The following is a 10,792-nucleotide window of genomic DNA, read 5'->3' as shown; positions in this document are numbered from 1 at the left end:
CTGAAACCTTCCGTTCCCAAAGAAAAGCCACAGCAACACTATAGTTAGTTAGTGTTAGAGGCTGTGACAGGAGCATTACTCTGTTACCATTGACCTGTCGGCCACGTCAGAACCATTTATCTCTGTGGCTCATGCATTAAGCTGGACAAATACACGGAGCAATTCATTCCTTATGTGTGTCTTCATCATATGGGAACTGCAAGGTTATAGTCTCTGTTCATAGCAAAGCCTCAGTTTGGGTTGAAAATCATGTTGTTTTTCATATGTGAAAGTCAAACAATGGAACAGTCATAAATGTCAGAGTAACTTGAAAGGAAGCCAATCAAGATGAGCCTGTAATGAGATAGTAAATGAGTCCGATCCACACTCTGGTTTGCACACAGACACAAGGCAGCTATGCGGAACTTTCTAGTTCCATCCATCAACTCACAAATACTTATACCTCTTTAAAATACCAACAGTTACTGTTACAACATAGACTGTCTACCGTTTGTGTTAGTTACAATTCTCCCTTTAGTTTTATGTTTTCCCTTTCTCGGCTCCCAGCTTTGTTATGTTTTTCTTTTCTCTTTGCCATTCTCGTTGCCTGCTCTCTTTCCTGGCTCCCATTTGCTCTTCTCTGATGTTGTTGATACTCAAGCTGACTCAAAGTTCTTCACATCTTCTTCCCTGGCCTTTTGCTGTGTTCCTCAGTCTTCATAATGCTGATTTTCATTAATGCTCACGAATACACATCTGAGGCCTTCAGGGAACAGATGTATTTATCCTGAGATTTAACAACATACACATAGACCCTTTTACTAATTAGATACCTTCTGAAGGCACCTGATTGCACTGGATTGTATTTTAGGGTGTCCGAGTAAGTGGTCTAAATGTGCATAATGAACTTTTCACATTTCTACTTGTAAAACTCCAGAAAACCATATGTAATTTTCCATCTACTTCAGATTTATGCACCATTTTGTTTTGGTCTGTCTCCTAAAATCCCGAAATGATGCAGTAATGCTTGTGTTGTTAACATGACAAACGCAAAAAAGGGAACTGAAGCTTCCTTCCACACCCTCTCAATGCTCCTCCCTTTTCTCTAAACTAAAGTGACCTTCAGTGGCGAATCAACATGCCAGAAAAATCCAAAGGCACGCAGAGTGACAGAGAGCAACCAGATAGAGGGGAAGAAGATGTGGCGAATGAACAGAAGGAGGAGTGCTAGGAGAGATGAGATGGAAATGAAGCCACAAATGAAGAAACAAAAGCCGAACGGAATGAAGAATTGAGACAAAAGAAGAGTGGCGCAGTGTGATGAATCGAGGTGTGCTCTCATTAAACCCAGGTTCTTGTTGCACGCTTATGGACTCAGAAGCCCTGCTGATCCGTCTTCAGTTCAGATGCATTAGCTTGGGTTCACTCAGATATCTGTGGGCGGCAACTTAATGGGACGTTTATGATAAAACGCATTTTGCAAACAAAGGCAGCTTGAGGAGGAGCAGGATCTCGTGCAGCTGGGGTGTCAGAAATTAGATTAGCTGCATCCATGTGTGTTTGACCTCTTTAACCTAGTTTAGCTTGATTCACTGCAATGGTGATGAACAGAAAAGAGGAGGAGGAGGAGAGAGACCCTGGAAAAAAAAAGTGCAAAGTGTGTCCCTGCAGTGCTGCAGACTTCACTGCCTAAATGCTTTTTTTCTTCTCTGACTCATCGCATAGTCATGAAACACTAAAGCTGGTAAAGGGAGATTAATTAAAAGCCATCCTATGCATTCAGTATCAATCCTCGACTGTGAAACCCTGCGAAACACCCACAAAGATATAAAAAATCTCTTCCTCTGACTTACCGTTTCTATCTCAGCCTTTTATTCTCTATCTTGCTCTTCCGCTCTGTATAATCTCCGACTCATTAGCATTTCAAAATTCATATCCTTATGAGTCACGCATTGCAGGCATTCTGGTGAGTTTGTCATTAGTTGGTTATAAAACCGAGGCAACTCAGCCTCCCCATGCAAGACCCAGTTGAAGGTTGTCGGAAGGCTCTTTGCATGCCACAGAATCACAGAAACTGACAGAGACGTGCTGCGGAGTGAACGTTGAAGGATGCGTGCAAGAAAATAAGAGGTTTGAAAAAAAAAATGCATTAATCTTTAGGGAGAAACTGGGTCACTGCTGCAGGATTTGGCTGGAAATAAAGAAGTAAAAATAAAACAGATGACATATTTAGAGAGAAGAGCAGCAGTGTCAAAATGTCAAGAAGATTTTGCATCAACAGGTAATGAACTATGACTGAGCAAAACGCAAGCAGTTGAAGCTAAGCAAATGGAGTGGAGGAGAGATGGGGAGAGGAAATTTCACAGAATAATGCAGAAACTTGATGAAGCTAAATGGTTTTAGTGCTTCACCCCAGTCAAGCACATTTATTATGGATGCTACTCTGCAAGAATTATCCCAAACTGTATTTTCTTTCAATTATTTCATGTTATCATAGTGAATTATTTAGCAAATCAGGATGGGGGTATTTCAAAAAATAAAGAAAAGCTAGTGTTTATCTGACCAACCGCAATGGTACAGTCTTCAGTGATTACACCTCATCCTCCTCAACTCCCCTGCAAAACTGGTAAACACATTGAAGGTTTTCTCTCCTCCTTCTCTTTTCTCTCCTCTGCCTTAGGAAAAGGATTTAAAGTATTCCAGTGTCCAGGTGACAAGTTTCTCCAGGAAGCGGCAAGAGAGTCAAAGCTTCTGATCTGCCAGATCATTTGCAATGTGGAAAGAAAAGCTTGGCAGAGCGAAATAGCAGTCATGGAAGAATTTTTGATGCAAGACTTAACCAAGTGTGTTCACGTGTTCTCTGACCAATTTGCAAAATGTTTTTGGAAACAAAAAAATTCAAATAAAAACTGGGACCCCAGGCTTCCTAATGCATTGGGATCCCCCAGAAGGGGGTGGAGTTTGCCACTGGTGTAGAGAGAAGTCTGGATGCGTGGGTGGATGGATGAAGTGGAGGTGTGAGCGTGTTCTCCTTGCGGCTGTGTGGGCTCTTTCCAAACGGTTCTCCCAGTGTTCAAAGACGAGCATGTTAATCTGCCCTAAATACAGTACATCCTATTCTAAATTGTTAGTGGGAGTGCATGTCTCTCTGCTCTGTATAATGATGAATATAGACCTAGAGAAAATGTTGCCTGGCTCTTCAGATAAGCTCCATCTTCTCATCCTTATTGTGTGCAGCTGTTTTGCTCTATATTGGTATTCTCCCTCTCGCAGATTTTGTCTGTTTTTGGTTGTTTGATGCACTAAAAGGTTTCAGATCACACAAACACGAGCCGAGACAATACAAGATATCCTTTTAAATAATGTTTTCATTTATTAAGGAGGAAGAAACTGCATGAACTAACCCGGATCTGTGTGAAAAAAAAATAATAATAATAATTCTGCCTAATTGTCCCTTCCTTCGCCACAGCAACTGCTATCAAGCTGGCAAAGAGTCATCAGCACAGTTGAGGAATTCTGGCACACTTTTCTCACACAATTGGTTGAATTTAGCCACATTTGAAGGATTTTAAAAATAAACTGACAGTAGCACAGTGTCCTTCACAATTTTCTTGTAACAAGCAGAATTTATGATCGAGTTGTCCGAGTCCTGAACAAGCAAAATAGCCCAGAACCATCAATCTGCCACCACCATGTTTGAATGTTTGGTTTATGTCAACTACAACAGGATGCCAGCCTAACAAAAAGTTGCACTTTTTTCTAACCACTCCACCAGAAATTACTTTTTTGAAAAGACTTTTGTAAAGATGTCCTTTTTTTTTCAGTGGTTTTCGGCTTTGAACTCTGTTAGAGAAGACATCTATACTCAATCTCCGTCTGGTTGTTAAGTTATGACAATTAGGCATAACTTGATTGTCTAATTAACTTAGACAATTAACTTAATTAACTGACTGAGGTCAGTGAGGCCTGTAGAGCATTAAATATTGTTTTAGGTTCTTCTGTAACCTACTGGATGAGCTTTTGAAGTGCTGATGGATTAATGTTGGTATGCTGCTCACTTCTGGGTAGTATTAACTCAGTCTCATGTTTTCTGTATTTGTAGATAATGGCCCTCACTGTGGTTCACTTAAGACCCAAAGGCTTAGAAATGGTGCAAAACAAACTTGGTATTCCCAAAGGAAAATGTATGCTTTTAGAACTCATATTTTCCAAGTTTTTTCCTCATTCATTTTATTTATTTGGGCTTTTCTTGGCACTTAGTGTCACTAAAAATAAAAACAGACACAATATCAAGACACAATAGCAATAAATACAAAAATAGAGTTTAAATAGGAGAGTGCAGTTGTGTAGTAGTCTGTCTTCAATGGATCTGAATGAGTCTCCAACTGAAGATATTCAGTTGTTTTACGACAGTCTTTCTTTCTATGATTTGTGAGCTTGCTGCTGAACTGAATCTTGCTTTTGGGTGACTATTCAAAAGTCAAGATAGAAGTCAGGGACTTTTTTGCTCATCTGTTCTTGAATGTCTTTAGATTTGTGGGGGATGCGTCGCTTTTCCAGACAGAAAAAAAAAAAAAAGCAGCGAGGGTCTATTTAAGTGATTTCCCAATTCTTCATGTCTGTGTGTAATCAGGCCTGGGTGTCGCTTTAGAAATTGTCTGGGAAAAGCTGTCCAAAAATTGTGTTAAACAAGGAGCTATTTTGTGATTTCACTAGGAGAGTTTCATAGCTTTTTCCATTGATACTTGAAATTATCTCTTCAAAACTGTATTTTCCCTTGACTACATCTGCCTGGTATTAAAATGTGCTTAATGATCTGAAACATTTAAATGTGACAAAAAATGCAGAAACAGAAGAAATCCATAAATGGGGGGGAAATGCTGTTTCACAGCATTGTGTATGTTGTGTTGAGTAAATTCGTAGCTGTTTGCATATCTGTCTGATTCAAGCTGAAAACCCACAGAGCTCTCAAACAGCAAAAGCTAAAATGACATTAGTAGTGGATTAACTATGCATACAAAAACATTTCATCTCTTGCACCAGTTTGCCTCACACATTTTAAAACATCAGTGTGTAAAGCATTCTGGTGGCTCGCGCAGCTATAATCCAGCGCCGGCAGACTGCCTGGAAATTATGAATGCAACAGAACTTGAAAGGTTTATTTTTCTGCCACATTTAAATTTTCCCAAATCAGTGAATACAGACAGGTTCTTCTCAACTACAGAATTTGAAACAGCACTATGAGACTCCGTCTACTGCGCTACAGAGCTAAAGGTAGTAAGATTCATGCTGGGAATTTTAGTTTTGGATTGCAGCAATTTCTTTAAGGTCATAATAATAAAAGCAGGTTTTTGTACTGTGTTTCAAAAACCCCTAAAGTCAAGTTCAGGGCGGCTTTACCTGTTGTCTTTAGAGAGTACAGAAAGCACACCCCCTTTGAGTTCTGCAGTTTTATAAATTCTGTATATATGCAAGATTTAGTTGTGAGTCACATCTTAAAACACACTACAAAGTTTTTCTTTCCCTCAATTGGTATACTCTTTTTTTTAAATAAATGTCGACTTAGAGAGTTCTGTGGTTTAAATTAGAAGCTACACCTGGTCTGGCCTTTTGTTTACCAATGATGACTTCCTGGAGAAGGGCATCGACTGGCATATTGCTGCCAACGACTAAACATTCTCTCTCTTCTGCTTTTAACAATTTATTTTTCATTAAAATAGAAAGTTCTTCTACATCAGTTCTGGTGTTTCAGTTGTGGCAGATGCCCCGCCATACCGAGCCAGGTTCTGGTTCTGATGCAGGTCTCTATGTGTTAAAGGTGAGTTGTTCTTTTCCACTGTCGCTCCTTGCATGTTCAGTATGAGGGATTGCTGTAAAGTCAACGACATGCCACCAGCGATTGTCTACTGTCACTACTTGCCCGTCCAGGAAGCGTGAATGACGCAAGTAAGACTGTATTCCTTGGACAGAATATTTTTTAAGTTAATTTGAGTAACAGACTGAGCTTAATTCACAGTTTCACTTGGATCAATTGGAATGTTAAGTTTGTTGTGAAATGACAAAAATAAAAATAAAGAGAATTGAATTATTTCTACATTAAAACTTTTATTCTCAGAGGGTTTACTTTCCTTTCACGGTGCTGTACTTGAAACATGCTTGTTTGTACAGATTTCAACAGTTATATTCTCCTAACAAAGCAATGACAGCGATGCTTTCCCAGGACAGATTAGAAGGTAACGTAATGGAGCAGAAAATTATTATTTTCTGCGCGTACTCTTATGTCTGCAATCAGCACATTTTCCCAGAGGCTTTATCAAAAATAATGAAAAAGGAGGAACTAGCTTTGAACTCACATCTTAAACTTGCAAATCTACCCCTGAGATTGCAAATTGACTAAAAATGTTCCCACAGATAATGTCCTTTTAGACATGATCTCCGTAATTTACCTCGTTTTTGGCGCTCGAAGCCCCTGAGATGCCCATGAAAGCTGAGGAGTGCTTCATGATTGTATGCTGAACATTATGCAGCATTTCTGCTTTCAAAAGCAGAAACATATTATTTCTGAGTTACACGGAGAGAAATATAACTTTATGCGCTGTGCCACTAAGGCAAACTTTTCTGATTTTAAAAAAGCATCACTCTGTTCAGTGTTCCCACTGCAGACATCCTGTGAATTTTCACATTTATGCATGTGAGTGCATGTAATGATAAGCAGAACATAATATTTTAAGGTCATTTTTTTCCACTTTATCTCAAGGTTGCGTCCTTCTCAACCACCTCTCTTAACTCGTCATTGGCAGTCTTGGCTGAATGCTAAAATTTTGCTTGTTTAAAATTATACAATAGTGATGCCTGTGCTGCTTGATATCAAATATTGATGCTTTTAATGGAGACATTTTGGAGATATAGAACAAAAAGAATATGTCCTGAACTCTGAGAATAGGGTTTAAAATATCGGGGGTATTTTATTATGACCCCTGATAATGTGACAAGGCTCCTTCCATTAGTGCAAATTCTCAAGTTTTCTCTATAAAGAGTGTTCAATAACACATAAAGCAAACAGAAAAAGTATCAGGAATAAAAATTTGAATGATTTTCAATCAATTATACAATGGGAAAACTCAAAACAATTATTGCCTTAGCTGGCCTAAAATTGACAGATTATTTTTCTCAATAACCCTTAAAGCTAGTTGAGCTGATCAAATATGCATGCTTCTATTTTTGTGGAGAGCGAATATAAAAAAAAAAAACAACAAAAAAAACATGAACACTGCTGTCTATATTGAGACATTGCAGATTTGTTGTGATATCAAAGACTGTTCTTAAAAATGACTTTCCCCAGTAAGAATTCATTGGAAATCTCCCTAGAAGTAAGAAATGAGGCATCAAAACAGTTTGAGGCAGGGAATAACACCCAGCAGAAAAATGAGGACTAGATTAATACCAGCAGTTTAACATCAACAGCCAGACATTCTCTAAATGTGTCCCTCAGAAACATGATGCCATTCGTTCTGGATTCAGACAGTGATCATTATGTGTGTGAATCCCACTGCTCCACTATGTCTCGTACAGTAAATGCAATAGTTCAAGAAATAGAATGACTCCAAGATTCTACAGACCAATATTCTCTTATTTTTAAAGATTGAGACAATGAAATAGCGTGTATAGAAAAGATTGAATAAAAAAATAAAACTGAAATAAAAAATGCCAATTAAAACAACAGAAAATCTGCAGTGATTGCATTTTAGGACAAAAGCCCTGATACATAGATACATGTATGTTCAAACCAATCTTTTTGTGATGGGCCATTTTGCCTCCCACCTTTGTCGTACCTATGACAAAAGTGATGTCGCATACCTATGATGTCGCAGGTATTATACCTACATCATATGCTTTCCAACTCAAAGTAAAGAAGAACCCACTAAAGTAGAGAAAACATCCTCAGCCTCCACCTGTCATTCCCAATCACGTGTCGTCTGGTTTCTTTGTTTATTCTATTACCAGCTGTCCCATTTAATGGCGTTATGGTCCAGAACACGTTGTACGGCCGCACATCGACCGCAGGCCATTTGCATTGATCCCCTCCTCAATGCCTAAACAGGTCAGAGTTATTTTAACAGACAAGCAGGGTCTCCACACAATGCCTCAGCTAGTTTAACGATGTGGCTGATTGGCTAATCCACCTATTGTTTGGTGTTTTATTTTTTTAGAAAAGCTTTGACCAGATGTATTGAAGGCACATGGTATTTTTCTTCGTTAGTGCTCTGACCCGGCCTATAAGGGACAGGATGTTCACACCGCCACCTTCCTCAAACACCATCATCACTGAGCAGTGCCAACACATTTGATGAAACACATTTTATGAAGATCACAGTGAGCCATGGGCCAGAGAGGCTGAGGAGATGAAACACATGAGAGATGAGGAGCTGACCTTGTAAAAGGCATCATCATCACATCTCTTTTGTGTCCAATTTTTGTTGCTGACTTTGACATAATATTTCTACATTTTTGTCCAAGATGTTCAAAGGAATGTGCTTTTGATGAGAAGAGCTGAGAGGTTTGCTCTCAGTTTCCCTCATGAGGGTTTAATTCGGACTGGGGATGTGAGAAAACTCCATCCGGTGCTCAGAGAGGCTCCCGTCTCTCGCTTTCCCGTAATCGTGTCCAGATATGAACCTGCAGTGCAAGCAGACACACACAAACACACACCCACACACACACACACACGCACACATGCACACGCACCGTGCACGCACATGGACAAAACCGTGTGTATAAAATGTGAAGAGCTTTTCCCCAGAAAACCCATCTGATATCTGTTATTACCATAATATTTGGTGCTCCACTGCACAGAGTAAAACTCTGGTGTACTTGGATAGAATAATAACTCATGTAGCAAGGCAAAGCATCATAACAAGTCTAATATTTAAAGGAGATGACTCCCTTTGCTCTTACACTGGAAATTTGATTATGCTGTGAAATTCTGATTTATACGTATTAGTCAAGAACAGATGCCTGAAGATGAGTGTTAGGAAAACCTGCTTCCACTTATAAATACAGCTTTCATTTTCCAGTGTGGCTCCAGAGAGTATCTGTGAGCGACAAACCAGTTCATGGTGTTTGTGCTCCTGGTTTCCTGCCTGACATCCATACAAAATCTGTGTCTAATGGAGATTTCTTTCACTGCCATATGTAATAAAACGTCATACAACATAACACCGGTTTCCTCCGCTTGTTTCCACAGAACAAACCAAAGGATAGCTTTGCTGTCTCTTTCTGTTTCCTGCAATTGCCTTTGCTCAAATGTGCAGAATCTGCCAGGTGCAAGGTGTTTGGAAAATCGGTTTCCTCAGATTATGAAACTGTGAGGGTGGATTTGCAATCCGTTCCCCCGAGTTTGGCTAATCCATGTGAACAGATTTGCAAACATTCAACATTGCCCAAAACCTGCGTGTTTCAAATTTGGCCATTTTAGTAACACTAACAGGAAAAATAAAACAAAGTTCAATGTATTTTGGGATGTACATACTACTACTACTACTAATAATAATAATAATAATACAAAACAGAACATAACAAACAAAACAAACTAAAACTGAAACTATATATGCATTCCATCCCCATTTCATACTTATGTAATACTTTGTGTTGATCTATTACATACAATTTCAAATAAAACATTATAAAGTTTGTGGTTGTAAGATCACAGTGAAAATGTTTAAATATGAATAGTTTTGCAAATCATTGAATCATTCAGAAATATTTAATTGTTTACAAAAATTATTCTTAAGTCATCTGATGTCAGGGCAGGTTTTCTCCACATCGTCCACCTTCTTCTTATGTACGTATTTGCCTTTATTTTTCCTCCACTAGTAATTGTGGGAGAATTATAACCCGCTAATTGACTCTAGGTTTATTCAGTTTTCTCATTGGGCTCTCAAAAATCTCATCCTTCTCACTTCTTGTCGCTTCAATTTATCATGACCTTCCCAAAGCTCTGTCTAGCCGGAACGTCTCATTATTGCACAATGGGGGGGGGGGCGCTGAGACACACTCACCCAGATGGTGAAATATGTACACACACAAATCTCAGATAATTAATGAAAGAATACCCACTGAAACATACGAGCCAATCTGATAGGATAAAAAGACAATGTGCGAATGCCGGGTCTGGCTTCTCCTTGTTACCGTATGCATATCGCACACATACACACCACCTGCAGAGGACGGGTGAGTGACAGGAAAACTCCAGAGAGAAAAGGAAAAAAGGCCTCAAAAGTGAGAGAGCGTGAAGACTTTACAGATTTATGCAGACACACACTCAAAGGTGTACACGCAGACACACACCAAGACACAAAACCAGGAGAGAAACTATGGTTAAATAAACAGAAAATCTCAGGGCAAACAGTGGGGCTTACGTGGGCTTTCAGAATAGGGTGTTTGTTTGTGGTCATAAACCTCCAGCTGGGGCTTTATTAGGCTTAAAATCATCATCAGACTTTTTGCTCTTCTATTCTGCTTTGTTCTTTCTTTCAGTTTATACGTATAACCAACAAAGAACTGAATTTGAATTTGAATCTGTTTTAAAAACTAAAACCAGATTTTCAAAGTTTTAAGCTTCAACTCTGGACACATCATGAGCATCGTGATGAATTTTGCATGAGCAAAACCCAGACCAAAACAAACTCAGAGATCACTGACATTATTGGACTTTTCGTGTCTAGGGGTGTAAAGTTTTTCTTTGCTGTCTAAGAAAAATTTGAAGACCAGAGTGAAAATTTTCAGAGAGAATGCAGACAAAATACCAAGTCTT

The sequence above is a fragment of the Poecilia formosa genome, unplaced genomic scaffold (assembly GCF_000485575.1).
Source record: "Poecilia formosa unplaced genomic scaffold, Poecilia_formosa-5.1.2 Scaffold84, whole genome shotgun sequence".
In the NCBI taxonomy this organism is placed as follows: Eukaryota; Metazoa; Chordata; class Actinopteri; order Cyprinodontiformes; family Poeciliidae; genus Poecilia; species Poecilia formosa.
This window is presented reverse-complemented; position numbering follows the sequence as displayed.